General features: G+C 39.9%; 1 protein-coding gene across 4 annotated transcripts in view; it reads right to left on the bottom strand.

Moving 5' to 3' along the window:
* The window catches only part of LOC132829473 (protein Aster-B-like), a 599261-nt gene that overhangs the window by 273755 nt on the left and 300880 nt on the right, over window positions 1-24626 (bottom strand). For all 4 annotated transcript variants that reach the window (XM_060846670.1, XM_060846671.1, XM_060846666.1 and 1 more), the window contains exon 3: window positions 8108-8134. The gene's annotated coding sequence lies outside the window, so the exon portion shown is untranslated. The remainder of the gene's footprint in view (window positions 1-8107; window positions 8135-24626) is intronic.

Raw genomic sequence — 24626 nt, forward strand, 5'->3', positions numbered from 1 at the left:
AAAAACAAGAATTTTGATGTAAATTAAGGCATTGTAATTACTGGTCTCCATGATACAGCTGAATAGATGGATAGCTATTGGGGTTAAGAGTCTAGGCAGCCATTACTAGGATCTTTTTTTACCACCCAGAAAACCTTTTTATTTTATCAAAACATGCCTATGTGATTTGATGTTTAATAGCTTTGTATACAAGAACTCCATTTGGATTTGTGTTGAAAAAGTACAATTTTCCATAAAACATGACAGTGGATGTATAGATCAATATAGTTGAATAATTTAATCTACGTAGCTAAGAGGGTAATTTATATTTTAAAAATGTAATACAATATAAATGGCGTAGGCTTTGCATGGCAATAAATCTTTCCTGTTTAACAATGAGTTTAGATTATCCCTGCTTATTCTATCATTGTACAACTGCCTATTATTCTGAAGAATGAAACTTATTTTAAATGGGATTCTTTAACTGGTTAAGGAATAAAGGCATGCACACATAAATTGTTTTTAAACTGAGAAACTGTGTGATAATATACAAGGTCCAGAACAGTATTCAAACAGCATGCATTCTGTAACAAAAACAGAAAGCGATGGGGAATCTCAACAAATCTGGCAGCATCTATACAGACAGAAATAGAGTTAATGTTTCAAGCCCGTCATCAGAACTGAAAGTATTCTATGTATTGACAACTCCTACATAATAGTAAACGCATGATGGATTTTAACTTGAGGTAGCATTGGTAGGTGCAGGGAGCTGAAAACAAAAGAACATCTGAAAAGAAAACATATTTTGATGCCATTTCTTTTTGTCTTGTACTCAGTAAGATTGTCAATTGGCTTTGTAGTGTGGCACACTTTCACATTCTACATGTTACTTGTTGTGATAATCCGTATAGGGCCCATGAGGAATCACTAATTAATATCCCTGTGGAACTGGTAAAGTATGAGTTTCCTTGGTATTATCAATGGCAACAGGCAAAAAAAAACAAACTCATGTAATGATTTGTTAGTTCAAATGGTTAGCATGTACCCCTGGAAATATTAGTCGTCGGTTCAATTCCAGTGAATTCCAATTTAATGAGTTCTCCGTTTTTTTTCAAAAATTGGTGGTGGTTATTGGTTTAAAAAAAATTAGAGAAACAAAAGTCACAATGAAGTTTGGTGATTGGTTGGTAACTCAGTTGTGTGTAATGGCACTTCTGGGTAAAAACAAAAGTAAAAAAAAAGACAAAACACACCCTTAATTCTCTTGATGCCTTTAGAAAGAGATGGAGACTGCAGGGGAAAGAGTGCTTATTTCTCCATCCAATTCCATTTTGATTTAGTCCTTTCCCACTCTCCTTACCCCTCCCCCATCATCTCTGATAGCTCACGTTGCCCATTGCCTTGCTTGTAAATACTCGGTTGGCTGCACGGGTGTTTTGACTGGTAGCTGTTAACAGTTTACAAACAAAACAGTTATGGTGATTTTGGTGGTGGGAATGTCGCTCACTTATGTATGAAAAGACTTTTGGATAGAAAGAGAAAAAAATGAAGCAAACCCTTTCTAGATAGAAAAGATAATGCAAACCCCTTGGGGCTTTTGTGGTACAATGGGAGCATTCCTTCCTTTGAGCCAGGCGGTTCAAACTCAAGTCCCAACTTCTTAAGAGATGTGCAATGACATCTTTGAACAAGTTGATTAGGAAAAAATAAAGCAGACCTATTACTGGTGATGGTTAATAGGTTTAAAAAACATTGATTTTGATGGTGGGAAGGTGACTTAGTTGTGCACAATAGCACTTCTGAATATTAAGAAACTAAAGAAGAACCCTGGAGGGCTCTTTTGGCACAATGTTGGTGTCTCTACCTCTGAGTCAGGAGGTCTGGGTTCAGGTCCCACCTGCTCTAGAGTTGTGTAAGTACATGTTTGAAGCAGTTTAAAAAAAATGATAAAGAAGACTCCTCACACCTTAATGTGCTTATTTTCCAATAGACAGCAGAGATCCCTAGTGGACGGTTTTCCATGTGGGAGTCCTCTCATTTTTCATTAGGAACCTGGGCTGGAGGATATTGCATGCAGCAGTGCCTTATAACTGTAGATTGTGGCAGTTCACAAACTCCCAGCCCAACTGCTTATTTTTCAGTGCAGTCCATGAACCATGTTATTATTAGTTCCAGGCAATTGCAGTCCCTTTTTCGTTATCTGAAAAATCTTTTGTTTTGTTTTTGGTTGCAATTCAGTCTACTGTGCCTGATCTTTAGGCCCCCGATATAGAGAAGTGCAGGCAGATCGGAGGGCCTCCTCGTGGGTCTGCTCCTGGGCCTGGCCAGGCTGGCTATAAACAGATCCAGGCAAGGGGCTGTGGGGGGGTTCATATCTGCTGACTGCCTGTCCCTCTTCTATGGTTACATTTGTGCCCAGGTGTACTTAGAGAGGAAGCACACAGTGTCCATCAATGCTCTCGATGTCTTTAGAGTGAAGTGGGCACCATGGGGGATAAAATTTATCTCCCCCTCCAACTTCATTTTGATTTAGCCCCTTCCCTCTCTCCCACTGCCCACAATGAACTTTGCTTGTAAATATTTGGTGAGCTACATGGGTGATTACCAGTAGTCATCAAAAGAAAGAACAAGCAGAAAAAAACATCTCAGTGGTTGAGAGTCACTAAGTTGCTTCTGATCACACTTCAGGATACAGAAAAAACACCAAAATAAACAAATAAAGCAAACCCTAGTTTAAAAAAAAGAGATAAATCAGTGGGTGACACTGGTTTAGTGGTTCACTGGACTAATAAACAAGAGGACCACAGTAATGGCCCACTAGCTGATTAGCCAAGACGGTTACAGCATGATGGTTACTGCAAAGGTCATGGTTTTAATCCCACAGTGGCCAATCCTACTGGCTTCCGATACTCTAATATTTCCCATTTAAACAAAAAAGTGAACTTTAGTACTCAAAAAAAAGACCCTGCACTGGTGGTGGTTAGCAGTTAAAAACAAAAGTCATGGTGATTTGGTGGCAGTAAAGTTGTTTGGTTTTGTGATACCACTCAATTAAAAAAAAGCTGACCCTCAGGGACTGTAATGATGCAGTGATTGTGCTGAGCTAATGGGTAAAAAATGAGGTCTGCAGATGCTGGAGATCACAGCTGAAAATGTGTTGCTGGTCAAAGCACAGCAGGCCAGGCAGCATCTCAGGAATAGAGAATTCGACGTTTCGAGCATAAGCCCTTCATCAGGAATAAGAGAGAGAGCCAAGCAGGCTAAGATAAAAGGTAGGGAGGAGGGACTGGGGGGAGGGGCGATGGAGGTGGGATAGGTGGAAGGAGGTCAAGGTGAGGGTGATAGGCCGGAGTGGGGTGGGGGCGGAGAGGTCAGGAAGAGGATTGCAGGTTAGGAGGGCGGTGCTGAGTTGAGGGAACCGACTGAGACAAGGTGGGGGGAGGGGAAATTAGGAAACTGGAGAAATCTGAATTCATACCTTGTGGTTGGAGGGTTCCCAGGTGGAAGATGAGGCGCTCCTCCTCCAGCCGTCGTGTAGTTGTGTTCTGCCGGTGGAGGAGTCCAAGGACCTGCATGTCCTCGGTGGAGTGGGAGGGAGAGTTAAAGTGTTGAGCCACGGGGTGATTGGGTTGGTTGGTTCGGGCGGCCCGGAGGTGTTCTCTGAAGCGTTCCGCAAGTAAGCGGCCTGTCTCACCAATATAGAGGAGGCCACATCGGGTGCAGCGGATGCAATAGATGATGTGTGTGGAGGTACAGGTGAACTTGTGGCGGATATGGAAGGATCCCTTGGGGCCTTGGAGGGAAGTGAGTGTGGAGGTGTGGGCGCAAGTTTTACATTTCCTGCGGTTGCAGGGGAAGGTGCCGGGGGTGGAGGTTGGGTTGGTGGGGGGTGTGGATCTGACGAGGGAGTCACGAAGGGAGTGGTCCTTGCGGAACGCTGATAGGGGAGGGGAGGGAAATATATCCCTGGTGGTGGGGTCCGTTTGGAGGTGGTGGAAATGACGGCGGATGATACGTTGTATGCGGAGGTTGGTGGGGGTGGTAGGTGAGAACCAGTGGGGTTCTGTCTTGGTGGCGGTTGGAGGAGCGGGGCTCAAGGGCGGAGGAGCGGGAAGTGGAGGAGATGCGGTGGAGGGCATCGTCGATCACGTCTGGGGGAATCTGCGGTCCTTGAAGAAGGAGGCCATCTGGGCTGTGCGGTGTTGGAACTGGTCCTCCTGGGAGCAGATGCGGCGGAGACGAAGGAATTGGGAATATGGGATGGCGTTTTTACAGGGGGCAGGGTGGGAGGAGGTGTAGGCCAGGTAGCTGTGGGAGTCAGTCGGTTTATAATAGATGTCTGTGTTGAGTCAGTCGCCCGAGATAGAAATGGAAAGGTCTAGGAAGGGGAGGGAGGAGTCTGAAACAGTCCAGGTGAATTTCAGGTCGGGATGGAAGGTGTTAGTAAAGTTGATGAACTGTTCAACCTCCTCGTGGGAGCACGAGGCAGCGCCGATACAGTCATCGATGTAGCGGAGGAAAAGGTGGGGGGTGGTGCCAGTGTAGTTGCGGAAGATGGACTGTTCCACATATCCTACGAAGAGGCAGGCATAGCTGGGGCCCATGTGGGTGCCCATGGCAACTCCTTTAGTTTGGAGGAAGTGGGAGGATTGAAAAGAGAAGTTATTCAGGGTGAGGACCAGTTCAGTCAGTCGAAGGAGGGTGTCAGTGGAAGGGTACTGGTTGGTGCGGCGGGAAAGGAAGAAGCGGAGGGCTTTGAGTCCTTCGTGATGGGGGATGGAGGTGTACAGGGACTGGATGTCCATAGTGAAAATAAGGCGTTGGGGACCGGGGAAGCGAAAATCCTGGAGGAGGTGAGGGCGTGGGTGGTGTCCCGAACGTAGGTGGGAAGTTCTTGGACTAAAGGGTCCCGAACGTAGGTGGGGAGTTCTTGGACTAAAGGGCGAACGTAGGTGGGGAGTTCTTGGACTAAAGGGCGAACGTAGGTGGGGAGGCCACTCCGGCCTATCACCCTCACCTTGACCTCCTTCCACCTATCCCACCTCCATCGCCCCTCCCCCTAGTCCCTCCTCCCTACCTTTTATCTTAGCCTGCTTGGCTCTCTCTCTTATTCCTGATGAAGGGCTTATGCTCGAAACGTCGAATTCTCTATTCCTGAGATGCTGCCTGGCCTGCTGTGCTTTGACCAGCAACACATTTTCAGCTCAGCTAATGGGTGTCTGATTCAGAGGTGTGTAACAATGTATCTAAACAGTTTGATTAGAAAATACATTAAGAAAATAAACAATAGACTGTCTTCCCCTGCAATTCCATTTTGATTTAATCCTTTTCTGCTATCGCTATCCCTCCCCTCAATTTTGATGGATCACAATGCTCATAATGGGCTTTGCATGTAAACTTCTAATTGTCTGCACTGTGGCTAATAGGTAAACAGATTTTATAAAGTCACGTGATTCGGTGATGGTAAAGTTATTTCTGATAACAATTTCATACAAGAATAAAGCAGCACCTTGCCTATGGATTTGTAGTCTGATCTTGTCTGGTCTCAAAAACTAAGGCCTGGTTAGTACTTGGATGGGAGACCATACGAAAACACCAGGTGCAGTACAGGGTAGGGATCTTATGGCACAGTGGTAGAATCTCTACTTCTGAGTCAGGAGGTCCATGTTCAAGTCCCACCTGCTCCAAAGGTGTGTAATAACATCGTTGAACAAGCTGATTGGAAATATCTATAAAGCAGACCCACAGATGGGTTCACAGAACTGTTTCTCCCAAGCTGGGAAAAGTCTATGCATGCCACAGATAGTGGCTTTACTTTGGTGTTCAACAATAAATAATGTTTCTTTCCAGTTGGGCTTCCTGAGTTCTTACACTTATCTTGGTACAGAGGTGTCTATTCCCTGGAGGCAAAGAGAACATGTTCAGGCACTGCATCTGTTTCAACTCAACACAATAATTGAGTCACTTGCTGGTACATTTCTCAGGGTAATGCCATGACCACAATTAACATAGCTAGTTTAAAATTTGAGCAAAGTTTCGCTGTTAACTATCAATCATCATCAACATTCTCCATGACAGAGCCTCTATCGATCAAAGCCCTCTTTCCAGTCAAAAGCGCTCTATGATATAAATATAATACTTTAATTAATACTGCCAAACAGCTATAAAAAGTAAAGTTTATACACAAACGTTTTTCATTTTTTTGGGATTCCATCTCTCCATCTGATTCATCTGAAGTAAATCCTGACATTTCAGGATCAATTAGAAACAAGAGTGAACTTTTTTTTCACTTTTTAATCCAATGAACTTTGCATTTGACATACCAGATTGATTGTTTTATATATCCTGGTATAACTTGGAGCAGAGTTTTTTACAGGACCAAATAACTGAATAAGAACCACAATCACCCTCTGGGTCTACTTTTCTTTTTAACATTCACCAGTTCAGAGCTATTTTTGGAACAAAATATACATAATGTATCATTCTCCTGAAATACAATTGTGTTCTATACCACTTAAAATTTGGATTGCCATTAAATAAGCAAAAACTTGGGTCAATAAAATTTCATCTTTTTTTAATTAGCATGTTGAAATGTGATTTTCAGTTTTAAATCTCAAAACTCTGATTCCATTACAGCACTCAGATTCAGCACACTTTTTCTGTGAACTAACAAATTTTTTACTGCAATTCCTCAGAGTAAGATTATATTCCCTTTCATAAGGAAAGGAACATTCTCTCCTACACAATGCAACATCCTGTTATTCAATGTTAATCTGTTTCTTTTTAGGGCCATGAAGCCTAAGTGTTGTAAACAATCAAAGACCTCACAGATGATTAGTTACTTAGGCTGTATTATCTGTATTTTAAAAAATGTGAAGGTGAAGTCGGTAATCGTGCACCCTGGGGAAATGATCAGATACTACACTGTGATCTTTAAGTGTCTATCTGTTAATTCTAAATGATTGGTTTTTTTCAGTTTTCAAGAAAATTTGACTGACAAACAAAAATATGCACTGAATGTCCTATCTTGAATGTTATAATAGATCACCTATAACATTAGTGAACCACATCAAGAATGTGAAGTACAATTGTGTGTAAATCAGGTAGTTTGCATATATGAAATTTTAAAAAATCATATTGGCATAGACCACAATAAATTTTGGAATTAACACTTTGATTTAACCTTAGCAGCCAGTATACTTTTCTTTTGAATGAAGAGAATACATTCATTTTTCTGACACATTTACTGTATAAGTGTATGAAATAAATGCAAATAATAAATAATCGATATTTAAATTCAGTTTCTGACATTATGTTCTATGATAAGTAAATACAAATTTTAAAGCATTGTAAGTTGACTTATCTCATTGCTGGTAAATAGAAAAGGGACTTGCTGCATTTCAACAGATTTTACTTCTACAAACATAGAATTTTAAATTTAACAAGATAACAACATTACTGAGAAGAATTAATGGTATGAGTGCTTGCAGTGCAGGTATAATGTAGACTAAAGCACACTGATGAATGCTCTATCTGCCTACAAACCTCAAATTCAATAAAGCATCATCGACAACACTGATGTAAGTTCTCCATTTTGCACAATATAAATATAATTAGTCTTGGGTTGACATTATTATTGTATATTAAACTGTAGACTTTGGTGTGGATTGTATCCATTAGAAACTTGTTGGAGATTGGAGGAGTGGTTGAGACAACCAGGAAGTGGGGATTAACTCAATTAATACAGCGTTGACAGTCAAGTGACAGAGACTATACTATTCAACTGCAACATTCTATTGCTGAAATTTTCTCTTCTTGAATGGATACGTTCAGAAGATGCACTTAATTATCATTACTAATGCAACCAATAGATAAACAGAAACCTGGCCAGATAAACACTGGATATTATTACAGATACTTACAACTGCACAAATATTCACTCTGAACTTTATGGTTCTCTTATTTTGATGAATAGATTTCCATCACCAATACACCATGTCTTAGTAGTACAAGGTCACAATCTTAAGTATAGTCCACCAAACCTACAATGTTACACACTAAAATGAACTTCATATTCATGCAGGATCCAATTTCATTTTTCATTATATAAGATACAGCAACCACTTACCCAAACCTGTCGGTAGCACTGTCTGACCTGAAATAGAAGTAACAAAATATTTTATAAATCACGATTCAAACGAAATATAGAACTGTACATCATTCAGTTTACTTACCTTGTTTATTTTAATTAATATTTGAGATAACCTAGTGAATTATCAACAATCACCCAACTGATTGGCAATATAATATATATTAGAATTCTATTTAAATTGTATGAACTAAAATGTTAATTTTAAATACAAATCAGTACCTTTGGTTAACCAAGGCCAACAAAAAATGCTGTTTCAGACTCTTAAGGAAATAAGAAAATTAATCTACTTTTGAAAGTTGTCAAAAATCCAATACCACACAGACTTCTCAATTGTTAACAATATTTCAACAGCTCGTGTGGCACAACATACAACAAGGGTACATATGGCAATAACAAATGTTGTACTCATGCCAATCTGATTGTCAAGGGCAAGGAGATATTTTTCATATCCAAATGTCGTCATGTTGTTATTTGTGGCTTAGCTTCCGTTCTAGAGCACTGTGAATTGCATGTGCATAAACTAAGTTTTATTGTTTAGCATAGTTTTCCCAATTGCATTATAATTGAATTACCAAAAGTAGTGATGTCTATCAATCTAAACTTATAAATTGCAAATCAATTTAAAATAGAATAACTTTATTGTTAAAAACATTTGCATTTTTAAATCACAGGAGATTAATAAACAAGCCAGGGAATATAGACCGGTGAACCTGACCTCAGTGGTGGGCAAGTTATTGGAGGGAATCCTGAGGGACAGGATGTACATGTATTTGGAAAGGCAAGGATTGATTAGGGATACTCAATACGGCTTTGTGCATGGGAAATCACGTCTTACAAAATTGATTGAGATTTTTGAAGAAATAACAAAGAAAATTGATGAGGGCAGAGCAGTAGATGTGATCTATATGGACTTCAGTAAGGCATTCGACAAGGTTCCCCATGGGAGGCTGATTAGCAAGGTTAGATCTCATGGAATACAGGGAGAACTAGCCATTTGGATACAGAACTGGCTCAAAGGTAGAAGACATAGGGTGGTTGTGGAGGGTTGTTTTTCAGACTGGAGTGCCACAAGGATCGGTGCTGGGTCCTCTACATTTTGTCATTTACATAAATGATTTGGATGCGAGCATAAGAGGTACAGTTAGTAAGTTTGCAGATGACGCCAAAATTGTAGGTGTAGTGGTTAGCCAATGGACTGAGAAGTGGCAGATGGAGTTTAATTTAGATAAATGCGAGATGCTGCATTTTGGGAAAGCAAATCTTAGTAGGACTTATACACTTAATGGTAAGGTCCTAGGGAGTGTTGCTGAACAAAGAGACCTTGGAGTGCAGGTTCATAGCTCCTTGAAAGTGGAGTCGCAGGTAGATAGGATAGTGAAGAAGGCGTTTGGTATGCCTTCCTTTATTGGTCAGAGTATTGAGTACAGGAATTGGGAGGTCATTTTGCGTCTGTACAGGACATTGGTTAGGCCACTGTTGGAATATTCTGTGCAATTCTGGTCTCCTTCCTATCGGAAAGATATTGTGAAACTTGAAAGGGTTCAGAAAAGATTTACAAGGATGTTGCCAGGGTGGGAGGATCTGAGCTACAGGGAGACGCTGAACAGGCTGGGGCTGTTTTCCCTGGAGTAATGGAGGCTGAGGGGTGACCTTATAGAGGTTTACAAAATTATGAGGGGCATGAATAGGATAAATATACAAAGTCTTTTCCCTGGGGGTGGGGAGTCCAGAAGTAGAGGGCACAGGTTTAGGGTGAGAGGGGAAAGATATGAAAGAAACCTAAGCGGCAACGGTTTCACGTAGAGGGTGGTAAATTTATGGAATAATCTGCCAGAGGATGTGGTGGAGGCTGGTACAATTGCAACATTTCAGAGGCATTTGGATGGGTATATGAATAGGAAGGGATTGGAGGGATATGGGCCGGGTGCTGGCATTTGAGACGAGATTGGGTTGGGATATTTGGTCGGCATGGACCGGTTGGACCGAAGGGTCTGTTTCCATGCTGTACATCTCTATGACTCTAAATAACAAGAACAGAATGTGAATCTGGCCTGAAAAGAAACATTAATATACATAGATTCTTGATGTCTCGAGGAATTAAGGGCTACGGGGAGAATGCGGGTAAGTAGAGTTGAAATGCCCATCAGCCATGATTGAATGACGGAGTGGACTCGATGGGCCGAATGGCCTTACTTCCACTCCTATGTCTTATGGTCTTAATAAGTTTGGTGAAAAGAACTCACTCCACATAAATTAATTTCTATATCAAGTAGAACTCTAATTCAACTGCAGAATTCCAGTTTGTCAAAATCATTTATTTTAGGTCAAATATCTAACCTGAGACTATTGCAATAGAAAACTATCATTTTAGTGTATGGATTATGCTAATTATTTGCCAATAGTGCCCATATTCAATACCCATTTATCACAATCAACAATTAAGTCATGCATAAGTGAGATTAAGTCATAGATAGATATGGCAGAAAAGTAATGAACTTACTTAGCAAGTAAAGTGAATTGATGACTTCCATTTAAAAGCTAAGAATTTACTTTCAGATTGGGCAAGTTGTTGGAGGGAATCCTGAGGGACAGGATGCACATGTATTTGGAAAGGCAAGGACTTATTAGGGATAGGCAACATGGCTTTGTGCATGGGAAATCATATCTCACAAACTTGCTTGAGTTTCTTTGAAGAAGTAACAGAGAATTGATGAGGTCAGGGCAGTAGATGTGATCTATATGGACTTCAGTAAGGCGTTCGACAAGGTTCCCCATGGGACACTGTTTAGTAAGGTTAGATCTCACGGAATGTAGGGAGAACAAGCCATTTGGATACAGAACTGGCTCAAAGGTAGAAGACAGAGGGTGGTTGTGGAGGGTTGTTTTTCAGACTGGAGGCCTGTGACCAGTGGAGTGCCACAAAGATCGGTGATGGGTCCTCTACTTTTTGTTATTTACATAAATGATTTGGATGCGAGCATAAGAGGTACAGTTAGTAAGTTTGCAGATGACGCCAAAATTGTAGATGTAGTGGACAGCGAAGAGGGTTACCTCAGATTACAACAGGATCTTGACCAGATGGGCCAGTGGGCTGAGAAGTGATAAACGGAGTTTAATTCAGAAAAATGTGAGGTGCTGCATTTTGGGAAAGCAAATCTTAGCAGGACTTATACACTTAATGGTAAGTTCCTAGGGAGTGTTACTGAACAAAGAGACCTTGGAGTGCAGGTTCATAGCTCCTTGAATATGGAGTCGCAGGTAGATAGGATTGTGAAGGCGGTGTTTGGTGTGCTTTCTTTTATTGGTCAGAGTATTGAATACAGGAGTTGGGAGGTCATGTTGCGGCTGTACAGGACATTGTTTAGGCCACTGTTGGAATATTGTGTGCAATTCTGGTCTCCTTCCTATTGGAAAGATGTTGTGAAACTTGAAAGGGTTCAGAAATGATTTACAAGAATGTTGCCAGGGTTGGAAGATTTGAGCTATAGGGAAAGGCTGAACAGGCTGGGGCAGTTTTCCCTGGAGCATTGGAGGCTGAGGAGTGACCTTATAGAGGTTTACAAAATTATGAGGTGCATGGATAGGATAAATACACAAAGTCTTTTTCCCTGGGGTGAGGGGAGTCCAGAACTAGAGGGTGAGAGGGGAAAGATATAAAGAGACCTAAGGGGCAACTTTTTCACACAGAGGATGGTACATGTATGGAATGAGCTGCCAGAGGAAATGGTGGAGGCTGGTACAATTACAACATTTCAGAGGCATTTGGGTGGATATATGAATAGGAAGGGTTTGGAGGGATATGGGCTTGGTGCTGGCAGGTGGGACTAGGTTAGGTTGGGATATCTGGTCGGCATGGATGAGTTGGACCGAAGGATCTGTTTCCATGCTGTACATCTCTATGACTCTAAAAGAGCCAAATAAAAGATGTTGAGTGTGCTTTTTTAAACATGATAAAAGAGAAGCCCTGCACCTGACAGAGTTATAACAAATAAAGAATGAAGTGGCAGTTTATTGCCAAGAACTACGATCTATAACCTCCTGCCTGTAAAGTATCAGTCCCTGACAGTCACAGAGTGGCTGAAAGACTAATGGCTGTAGTTGAACAGACAATAGCCATTCAAAGAACTGACTAGGACTGCACATCTCATGATTTAGTTGCCCCTTAGCCATTTAATGTTTGGCGAAATGTTAGAATTCCACTTCTCACTTGGAGGGAAAACCCATGATCGAAAACTGCTAGACATCTAATTGGTCGGCAGCTCTGGGCAAGTGAGTCCAGTTGAGTTTCTGGTCAGTGGTAAATCCAGAATGTTTAAAGTGAGGGATTCAATGATGGTCACAACATTAATGTCAAGAGGTGGTGGTTAGATTGCATTTTATTAGGGATGGTCATTATCTGGCCATTTTCTGGTGCCAATTGTCAGCCTAACCCTGGATATTGTACGGGTCTTGTTGCATTTGCACATGGACTGCATAACAAGAGTTCAACTTGTACATGGTAACATACTTATGGATAAAGGATTGGTTAGCTGATAGGAAGCAGAGAATCAAGATTAAATATGTCTTCACTGAGTTGCCAAATTGTTACTGCTGGAGTGGCAGCGCAAGCTTGAGAAGCTAAATGGCCTATTCCTGCTCCTATTGCTTATGAATCAGTACTGGGGTATCAATTATTTTCAATCTAAATCAATGATCAAATTGGACGTGGGGATACAGTAATTTAATTTGTGAATGATGCCAGGTAGGTAAGAAAGTGAATTGCCAGATGAGGCGAGGAATCCGCAAAGGGATACAGATAGGTTATTTAGGCAATAATAGAGTATAATGAGGAAAAATATGAACTTGTGCACTTTGTCACGAAGGTTGGAAAAACAGTATACCATTTAGTTGGCAGAAAGTAGAGGTACAGTATGATTTGCATGCCTTGGTTCATGAATCATCAAAAATCTAGTCTGCATATACAGTAAGAAAACAACTGGAATACTGGTATTTATGACAAGGGGAGTGGAATATGTAAATCAGGATGTTTCACTGCAGCTGTACAGGGACTTGGCAACCCACATTTAGAGGTACAATTTTAGTCTCCTTACTTGAAAATAGATTCCACATAAGTACTTCAGAGAAGGTTGATTTGACTTATTCCCAGAATACAGGTTGAACAGATTGGACCTGTACCATTTGGAGATTAGAAGAATGAAAAGTGATCTTATTGAAACGTGCAAGACCATGACAGGACTTAACAAGACAGATTCCAACAGCATGTATCTCCTTGTAGGAAAGACAAAGGTTAGGGGACAGAGTTTAGGATGGGAAAGTGCAGAGATACAGAGAAATAGAGAATAAGATGGAGATGAGGATTTTCTTTTCTTTCAGATGGTCAGCAAGTCTATGGAATTCCATTGCTCAGAAATAAATGGAGAATGGGTCATTTAATAACTCAAGGTTGAATTATTTAGATTATAGATAAGGAATAAAAGGTATAGTTTGTGGGGGGAGACAGAATAGTGGTGGTGAAAACACAATGATCACAACATCATGATTATGCTGAATGACTGAGCAAGTTTCAAGGGCCAAATGGTCTATTTGTCTTAAATACTTTTCTAATTAGATGTGCTTCAGCTAGGATATAAAATCAATAAGAATAGCCAACAAGGTAAACTGATTTTTTTTTAAGGAAAATCATGATATCATTTGAAAAACATGACACATTTTCAGAATCAAACATTGTATAAATTTGATTGCTTCGGATACAATGAAGGCGTGATTTTTTTTGAAAAAAACCTCAAAATCTTTCTGGTTTCGAAACAGGAGTTGAAATAGTTGTGCAAACTACAAAATAAATACTCCAGATTTTTCCTATTTCTCCACCAACCCTTCATTTCTGGAAACAAATAACTTGCTCTGAGCTACAGTTCCAAAAGCATCAATAGTCACTGTTACTCTGTCCACCAAGTATTTTTCTATGCAATTCTTAGCAAAGTTGTACAAGTAGAAAACTTTGAAACTGTTGACTACATCTTTCTTAGAAGAAACAGAAAATGGTGCCGAATCAATTAAACAAACAATTTAGTCATGATGTTAGTACTCTGGTGCAAATCATCATTGTCGAAATTGGGGAACATTTTGAATACTATTCTTTTGAGACTTGTTTTTTTTTCCCTTCTGTACACACAATGTTAGATTTATTGCAAACTTGTTACAGAGAAACCAGTGGCTGGACCCACTTAATTGTGGGACAGGCCATTCGTCAGTCTCCGACCATCAACAAATCCTCCCTCAATTAACTCCAGGTAGAGGTAGAAGGGGGCTGATGGGGGATTTTGGCTGAGAGTCTGCATGCTAAATAGGTTGATTAATGACCCAATTGACAACCATTATCCCTGAACCCACCACACTTCTGTGTTGGTTCAAGAATTTAATTCGGCCTATGGAATTTTCATCCCTTTGGGTCCCAGTAAATATCACTGCATTTGATTGAGTATGACATTCAGTGATTCTCATTTTATTTTTGTCATAAGACAAATAATGCAACATGACAGTTGACTCTCATGGGTAATTCAGCAGAAATGCCTAAATTAAACTAGTTTAAATACATATCAAATGATATCGCATAATTCAATTATCTACTCAAAGTTTGGGAGAAGATTTGTAGCTCAGGTGCTCGTTGTTGTGGTTCTGTTCGCCGAGCTGGGAATTTGTGTTGCCGACGTTTCGTCTCCTGTCTAGGTGACATCCTCAGTGCTTGGGAGCCTCCTGTGAAGCGCTTCTATAATGTTTCCTCCGGCATTTATAGTGATTTGTATCTGCCGTTTCCAGTTGTCAGTTCCAGCCGTCCGCTGCAGTGGCCGGTACATTGGGTCCAGGTCGATGTGCTTATTAGTTGAATCTGTGGATGAGTGCCATACCTCTAGGAATTCTCTGGCTGTACTCTGTTCGGCTTGTCCTATAATAGTAGTGTTATCCCAGTCGAACTCATGTTGCTTGTCGTCTGAGTGTGTGGCTACTAAGAATAGCTGGTCATGTCGTTTCGTGGCTAGTTGGTGTTCAAGAATGTGGATCGTTAGCTGTCTTCCTGTTTGTCCTATGTAGTGTTTTATGTAGTCCTTGCATGGGATTTTGTACACTACATTGGTTTTGCTCATGCTGGGAATCAGGTCCTTCATCCTGGTGAGTTGTTGTCCGAGAGTGGCTGTTGGTTTATGTGCTGTTATGAGTCCTAGTGGTCGCAGTAGTCTGGCTGTCAGCTCAGAAACGTTTTTGACGTATGGTAGTGTGGCTAGTCCTTTGGGTTGTGGCATGTCCTCATTCCGTTGTCTTTCCCTTAGGCATCTGTTGATGAAATTGCGCGGGTATCCGTTTTTGGCGAATACACTGTATAGGTGTTCTTCTTTGCCTTTTTGCAGTTCTGGTATACTGCAATGTGTTGTGGTCCTTTTGAACAGTGTCTTGATGCAACTTCTTTTGTGTGTGTTGGGGTGGTTGCTTTCGTCGTTCAGGGCTTTGTCTGTGTGGCTTTCCTGTGTACCTTTGTGGTAAATTCTCCGTTCGGTGTTCTCTGTACCATCACGTCTAGGAATGGGAGTTGGTTGTCCTTTTCTTCCTCTCTAGTGAATCGGATTCCTGTGAGTGTGGCATTGATGATCTGGTGTGTGTTCTCTATTTCTGTGTTTTTAATGATTACAAAGGTATCATCTACATATCTGACCCAGGGTTTGGGTTGAATTTGCGGTAAGACTGTTTGTTCAAACCTTTGCATTACCGCTTCTGCTGTGAGTCCAGAGATGGGTGAGCCCGTGGGTGTGCTGTTGATTTGTTCATATATTTGGTTGTTGAATGTGAAGTGTATTGTGAGGCACAGGTCCAGTAGTTTGAGTATGCAGTCTTTGTTGATAGGTTCCCCGTCTTGTTGTCTGTTCTGTGTGTCCAGCAGGTTGGTTATTGTTTCTCTGGCTAGGGTTTTGTCGATAGAGGTGAACAGTGCTGTTACATCGAATGAGACCACAGTTTCTTCCTTGTCTATGTGTATATTTCTGACGATGTCCAAGAATTCCTGTGTTGACTGTATAGAGTGTTTGGATCCACTGATCAGGTGTTTCAGTTTCTGCTGTAGTTCTTTAGCCAGTTTGTGTGATGGTATCCCTGGTAATGATACTATGGGTCTGAGTGGGATGTCTGGTTTGTGCACTTACGATAGTCCATAGAATCTGGGGTTGTTGTTGCTTTCAGGTTTCATTCTCTACAGGTCAAACCTGGTTATCTGTCCCTTTTTTTGCAGGTTCCTCAGTGTGTTGTTTATCATATTGGTGAGCTGTGGGGTGGGGTCAAACTCCCTCTTTTGGTAGGTGTTGGTATCTGCAAGTAGTTACTGCGTTTTTTGGATGTACTCTGCTTTGTCCAAGATGACCATCATTCTGCCTTTGTCTGCTGGTAGTGTGATTATGTTCTTATCATTTCTTAGTGCTTCCCTCTCTTTGGTGTTAAGGTTATGTGTTTGTCTTCTCCTTGTTATCAGGGGTACGATACTTTGTCTCACTGTTTGTTGCGTCTTTTCTGTCTGTCCATTGTTTCTGAGTGTGTATTCTAGTGCTGCTAGGAAGTCTGCTGTCTTGGCATCCCTGTGGTTGTAGTTGAGTCCCTTGGCCAGTATTGTTCTTTCCGTGTCTGTGGGAGAAGTTTCTAACCCAGGTATGTGTTGTGGTGTCCTCTCTGTTATGTGTTAGCTTGGCCATTTTTTCTTTTAGTGCCGTCTTTTTGCGGTGTGTGGTCCTGTTCTGTCCTATGGTGATGGCCTGTTCTTTGGTGCAGGTCCATTCCTGACTGGTGGTTTTTGAAATTAACGATTTTTGGCGCACAATTTCTTGTCTGTATTTGTGTAGACTGTTATGTGCGTCTGTAATCATTACTTGGATCATCCTGAATCCGTTCTGTCTGGCTGTGTCCCTAGCTTGTGGGTTGTTGACTGGTGGTCTGTATCTGACACATGGTGGAAGGATTTGATTCTTTCGGCACCCGTGCGGGAACCGGAGTTGTTCGTATGTGGCGCTTAGGCGGTTGGCACAGGATTCCCATTTCCTGGCTTGTCTTAGCGCCTCTCGCCCATAGGTGTTCAAAGTTTGGGAGAAGATTTGTAGCTCGGTTGCTCGTTGTTGTGGTTCTGTTCGCCGAGCTGGGAATTTGTGTTGCAGACATTTCATCCCGTGTCTAGGTGACATCCTCAGTGCTTCGGAGCCTCCTGTGAGGCTATTAATTACTGACTTTCCAAGACCCTTAAATTAATTGGATTCTGTTTTTCAATCCAGATTAGGGGCTGTGAGATCAGCATGCACTTGAATTTGAGGTTGAACTGGTAATGAAAATTAGGTATCTGCATTATTTTGTGTGTTACTGCCCTGAATATACTGATTGATTGGACACCTTTAATGTCAAGCCAGTTGACTCTCAAACAACAGACCATTCTCAAGAGAGAAGATTCAAGTTGTGGGACATGAACACAATCATAACCTGTATCGGAGAAGCACTCCTGCTCCCCTTGTGGATAGGGGGTGCTTGACAAATAAATAGTAGTCAACTCCATTGAGGTAGGGCATGCTGAAGCGCCATGCTTGGGCCCAGCCAAACTCCCAAACGTCTGCTGCATGTTTACATCCTAGTGGAATCATTCAACAGAAATTAGGACCAAATTTATATATTTAAACGGCATGAATACTTAAAATTGCTTCTCTTGTAGTTGACCAATGCCTGTTGAGCCTATATCAGTATTAAACTGGTTTGCTTTTGCTAACTTTTTGAGGAATAGGCATAATACAATTTCTAGCACTATAATTCCTCCGATAAATTATTTTAATTGCGAGCCTGAAAATCAAATGACCAATGAAGACTAGAATATCACAGTAAAGCAAAAAAAATTTTTTGTAACTATTACGTTTTTGCCATGGGCATGTTTTCCCAGTGGATGTAGAGCCATTTTAAAATCCTCTAACTGATATCCTCATCTGAAAACGATTTAACAATGTTCCAGTTTGCTCTATGATCAAGATTTGAGTCAAATATTTTAGAACTTTGAAGTACGGCCACAAGGAAGGTTTAATATTTTATCTAGATTAATTGGGACTACCATGAGTGGGAACTTATAATCTATTCATTTTAACCAGAAATGGAACTTTGTACAAGCAATGAGAGATTCACCCAAACCTAAATCATACAATTATCCCCCAGTAAAAAATGAGGTCTGCAGATGCTAGAGATCAGAGCTGAAAATGTGTTGCTGGTTAAAGCGCAGCAGGTCAGGAAGCATCCAAGGAACAGGAAATTCGACGTTTCGGGCAAAAGCCCTTCATCAGGAATGAGGAAAGTGTGTCCAGCAGGCTAAGATAAAAGGTAGGGAGGAGGGACTTGGGAGAGGGGTGATGGAGATGTGATAGGTGGAAGGAGGTTGGCAGGTAGTGCCATCTTGTATTTCAGCATTTAAAAATCAGTAAAGGCAGCTACCAGGTATCGATATTGCCTTGCTCAAACCATATTTTTTCCATATTTCCAAATCAAAGGCCAATTCCAGTTTTACTCTCCCTCCTGGAAACTAGTTAAAACTTGATTAACCAACTGTTATGCATGTTCCAACTGCTTTTTCCAGGTCTCACTGGAGGCCACCAAAAATATCAGATTGCATACAGAATAGAAGAAATTAGGTCAATGCAACAGCAGTGAACAGCCAATCCGTCTAATTAAATGTTGGGGGGAGGGGGGTGGGGGTCTGATTCCCTTAGCGCTGTAGTGGATAGAACCTGGTACAGGGTCATCAGAACCTCAGGGTCCTTGTCCATATAAAAAGGATGAAAAGCCACACCCAAAGGCAGCATCAACATTTAGGAGGTTTCCCCATCTATTTTAATAGCCTTCCATGTTTGAGCCTTATTTTTAGTTTGGTATTTCATAAATGTTTTCTTCATTTTTGAGGCATATTCACAGTCCTTCAACCCCCTCAGAATAGCCACCTTCCCCAGCTGAGTTGCAGCTATCCACAGCTGCCGACCTTCTGATCTGTCCTGCATCCACAGAAGCCTGCCCACTATCCTTGGTTGGACAACAAACACGGAGTTAGTTAGCCAAGCTTAAACTGCTTTTTTTTTCTATAACTAGGTTCACTGTAGAAGTTTTTAAATATGGGCATCTCGGGTGGCAGTAATAAACAGAGTACTGGCAATTGAATGAGTCAGAGATTTATGGAGGAGAAGAAAAAGATGCTCTTCTGCTAGTTTTTAAACATGTTTGAAATGGGTTCTCACTTTTTTTTTAAGCAGGAAAGAAGCTAGGTGATAGCTGACTAGCTGGTAAGTGGGTAACGTCAATTTGATTCCTACTGTTCAGAATAGTACAGGACATCTAATACAATAAGTGTAAAAAGGAATAGAAATAAGTGAATTAAATAATTTAGTAGTTAATTAAAACACTTGTGAAAACGGGACCCTCAAATTCAGGAATCTTTTAAAGTGCATCTCAAGGTTATATTTTCTGAGTAACCCATGTCTCCAAGACTTCAGAGATAACCATTCGTGATTTGCTAGAACCTCTAAAGGGACTAACTTAGGAACATCCTAATCTTTATTCCTTGAGCTTCAACTCCAATCCATTGGCCACAGTTTCCTTTATGAAAGCAAGAATCTGCAGAGAAAAGTGTTTCTTATTTCTTTTCCTGAACTTTGATGGCTTGTGTGTTATGGGGACATTTCAGTGGATGAACATTTATATATTCCTATATTACTAACTATACAATATTACGGAGCAGGCCAGCCCCCCCCGAAGGTTTTTAAGAAGGCACCCTAGACACTAACCTTTTCTTATTTTAAAGGTAAGTGCGAAATGGGTATTCCAGCTGTAAAGCAACTGGTCAAACCACTCTTTACGCAAAACAGAATTTATTCAAACACTATAGTTGAAACACAAACAAAAGAAAGTGGAATTTGGAATAACTTTATTCTTAGAAAACTTAACTGACTCGATATCTCAAATTAACTAATTAACTGTTCCAATATGGTAACATCCCATATATACACCCCTTGGCAAAAAGATAAATACAAACACAGATTCTTACAGACAGGAGGGAACAATATCCAGAGAAATTTCAGAGAAAGTTAGTTAGGAATTGTTTACTGAAGCTTGCAACCCTTCTAGTATTCAAAACATCTTGTGATCACTACAGCTAAAAAAAACTAGAAAACCCTAAACTGGGAGAACTAGCCACTTCCCTTCTACTCTTAAGCTGTTTTATCTTTTCAGCTCCCAAGACTCTTCGCCTTTGCCTTTACAACCTCTCTTCAAAAAACCTTAGGACAAAGTAACCTTTTTAATATGACAGCATCATGACAACAATAACTGGTCCTGAGAATGTGCCTCCATGTTCTCGATTCCCCACTCAGGGAAACAATTTCTCAGTGCCTACTCTCTAAAACTCCTACAGAAGGATGTTTTATTTCCCCAAAGAGATTCCATTTGGAATAAAAGGTCCAATCTAATCAGCCTGTCAGCACAGGATAATCCAAGAACAAGTCTACCATATTTTTGCTCTACTGTCTCAAAGTCTTGTACAATTTAAGATTCTATTTTTCTTGTATGCCAGTTTCCTTGCAAAGAAGGACAACATATCATTTGTCTTCCTAAGAACCTGAATGCTAACTTTCTGCATCCTTGTGCAAGTAAATCCAATTTCCTCCACATATCAACATTTATCTGTTTCACACTTTTTATAAATATATTCTGCCTACTTATTCTTCTGGCCAAGTAAATAATGTTGTGTTTTACAATATTATATTCCATCTGTCACTTTGTTGCCTACTCATATGTCTTTTTGTCTACGTCTCTTTCCAATTTCTTTGTGCCTTGCTCAAAACTGTATTCCCAATCAACTTTTAATCATCAGCAAATTTAGATACATTATTCTCTCCCCTTTTGTCTTAGTGATCAAGATTGATGGAAAAAGCCTGAGACCCCAGCATTAGTCCATGAAACGCTGTAATAGCTAAAACCTGCTGACCTGAAAATTGTCCATTAACCCCTACTTTTAAACTGTTGACCAATTGTGTTGCCAGACTAAAAGATTAGCCGAAACTCAGTGAGTCCTTATCTTGTGCATTAACGTCTTGTGTGACAGCTTTTTGAATACTCTTAGAAATCCAGATACACTTCATCTATCAGATCCTCTTTATCCATCTTACGAGTGATATTCAAAAAAAAATCCAATTAATTTATTGGACACAAGTTTGCTTTTGAAAAATCATGTTGATTTTGTTTGATCATAATCAGATTTTCTAAGTCCATTATGCATCTCCAATACTTTTTCTTTTCTGATACCAAGGGTTTTAAGTTTCTCCCTCACTGAAGCATTTCCATGTGATTTTTCACTTCAAATACCACAACAACCAAATCCAATAAATAAGGTCTTTCCCAAGACAAGGTGAGATTACAGATGAACTATATGCACAAAAACCCAGGATTAAAATATCAACTGGAATGAATGTGATCCCACTACCTGCCAAAGAAACCCTATTTAAGAAATGCACAGGTCTCAGTCAGAGCCGCAAGATTGTAGCCTAAATACTCCAACTGCATGCAATGTATCAGATCCCCATATCCTTCGATCACTTTAGTCTGAAAACCTATATCAACAGCCTGTATTGATTCGATACAGAATATATTATATTCATTTGTATTTTACAGTTGACAGCACAGTACAGATTATGTCAGAATTATTAAGGGAAAAATACCCTATTAAATACTCTAATTGCTTTTGCAGATGTGAGGAATTCGACTGTTGATAATTACATTGAACTGAACAATCCTCCAATATGATATAAACGGTAAACATATGGCTCACACACAATTCAGTTTCAACTTATAATTTTCATTTATTTTTTTTTCAAATCCCTTTCCTTTAATTTTCTAGACAGCAATTACTTTTGCTGCATTCATGCCTGAATTACTTGATTCCAATCAAACACCCAATATTAGGAAAGAATAGATTATGCAAATGCAAGAGAGTGAATTAGCAACTGCTCCAATTTGAGACTAAAAATAGGGTTCACTTCATTTTGGTGCAGGATTAAGAAAACATATTTGCAGATAGCAGAAAAATCAATAATTTCACATACAATCCTCCATGGAACTCAAAAGCTTCATGGTTCCCTGTTAAAATATTGCTCATCTTATGGAAGCTGACAGAAAGTTTCACAGATATATATTCACAAATTATGATCTATGCACCACAGTAAGCAAATACAATTAGCTTAAGTTTTGGGGAGGGCGTAGAACTTTCATTCTCAGTCCTTTACATCAGTTTCCTTGTAGCATGTGCTGTGGCAGATTTGTAAGATTTGCTTAAGGTGTGCTGCTTTCATTGCTAAAGTGGACTCTTTGTTCCCACTCTTGTATGATTGTGAAGGCAATATGGTTATGCACCATCAGTTTCTCGGTGGATATGTAGTTCTTGATGAACTTGTAGTTCTTGCATAAGATAAAAACTGGATTAATGCCCAGACCAAACGTAATAATCAGTAAACAACTCATGAATAAGAGTAGTCCTAACTATGTACTTCTAGTTATCATTAACCTTAGTAAGCATCCCCTGGTAATGGGAAATAAAACCTAGTCCATAAACAAACAACATTCTTACACTGAGTTCTTTGTTTAGTGTTTACAAAGGTCTCTCTACTTGCTATCAAAGGATTCCAATAGTTTCTGCCATTTGAACAATACAGATTGATAATTAACTTTCTGAGTGTGTCTGGGGCCAAAAAGGTTTGTTTTTTATAACTGCTCATTAAGTTTAAAAGCACAAATAAACTAACACAAATATGAACAAATGTTTGCATGTGAGTTGAATGGTCTTACCCTATAATTTATATACTGTTATAGATCAATCAACTATAATTACATTAAGTTATATCAGCGATGCCAGTTTTTAAACTGTTTGAATGACACGAGAAAATTAAAAGGCTAAATGTCTTTCATTTTAGTTATAAAGACTATAATAACAACTGACAAAAACTGCTACCAACGCATAATTTTACAATCATTTTATTTGATGCCACTTGCAAAAGTGTAAGTTATGTAGTAGAAAGTGAAATACAAAGTTTCACCATATTTCACCATGACAGGAAAATCTAAGGTTAACATTGAGAAACTGATGATGTTTTTTCAAATATTGTCCATTGAAAGAAATAATGGTTAAAAACAAACAGAAACTGTTATAAGTACAGATTGGAATCCTGGATCTCCTGTAAACATATCAAACTTTAATTAACATTTATTAAGAGGAATGATACAGCCAATTCAGTGGCTTCTAGAGAGACATTCAGCTTCAAATGGAAAGACTGTAAAGGTACATATTTCTATTAAAGTATAACTGAGTGTGTGTGTGTGTGTGTGTGTGTGTGATGATTAACATGTCATTATTTCCAAATCCATAATTATTTTTAAACTAAGGTGAACAAGTGTTCTGAGAGTGATCACAGAATTTTTTGCATTCTAAAAGTTTTACAATTGGACAGAGAAAACATGAAAAGCATTAGCTCACACTTAGTACAAACTGATCAAGAATTTCTTTATGCTTTGACGAAAAACCATGAATTGGAAAGCTTTTGCTTTCAGTTCACAGAAACCTTGGCTGACATTAGATATAACAGCACAGATTCTCCTGAAAGGAGTGCAAGGGTTTTATGGTTTGAAAATTCCAGACCACAGGTGTTTGATTAGAAACCTGAAGAATTTATTTGAAGCTGAGAAAGTCTAAGCTCAATTTTAGTTCTAGTCTCTGTGTACATTACTTTGCTTACTATTTCTTTTCACGTTTCTAATTAATAAACACATGTTTTATTAATTCAAGAAAGCCTGGTTTTACTGGCTCCTTTTAAAACATTCAGTTGGTCTGGGGAAAGATATACATAGGGGAAGGGGTCACTTTAAAAATTAATCCCCTCCACCTCCAGTAAACCAGACCCCTTCGCCTTCAGCAACAGCAGCCAAGGAGAGTATGCCTACATCTATACAGGAATTTCTCACCAGGTTAAGGCCTTTGGGTCCAGAGTCCACTCAACAAAGTCTTAAAAATCACTAGGTTGAAACAGTCAGCAGTTTCCACATACTCCAGCTGTGAATACAGAGGTAGATGTAGTGGGAGGGAGAGGCAAGAAAAACTTACAGCACATTGGTTAAACACTTGTGTCACCAATGTATACATTCTGCACCTCTCTATATTTACTTGTATTATTCTAACTTCTGTGTATTATTACACCAGTAACAGCTGAAAATATTACTGTAAGTGACGTTATGATACCTCTTTCACTCTCAGATAGATGTGTTGCTTTTCAATCATTATACCTTGGTGAGTGACTAGAGATCACCCCATCGATCAGGGTACCTTACAACATTTAGCTAGAGAATTGGAATCAAAATGCTCCAGATTACGGTCAGGAATATTAACTGATATTAATGTTAACCTTTAGGG

The sequence above is a fragment of the Hemiscyllium ocellatum genome, chromosome 29, assembly GCF_020745735.1.
Source record: "Hemiscyllium ocellatum isolate sHemOce1 chromosome 29, sHemOce1.pat.X.cur, whole genome shotgun sequence".
Lineage (NCBI taxonomy): Eukaryota > Metazoa > Chordata > Chondrichthyes > Orectolobiformes > Hemiscylliidae > Hemiscyllium > Hemiscyllium ocellatum.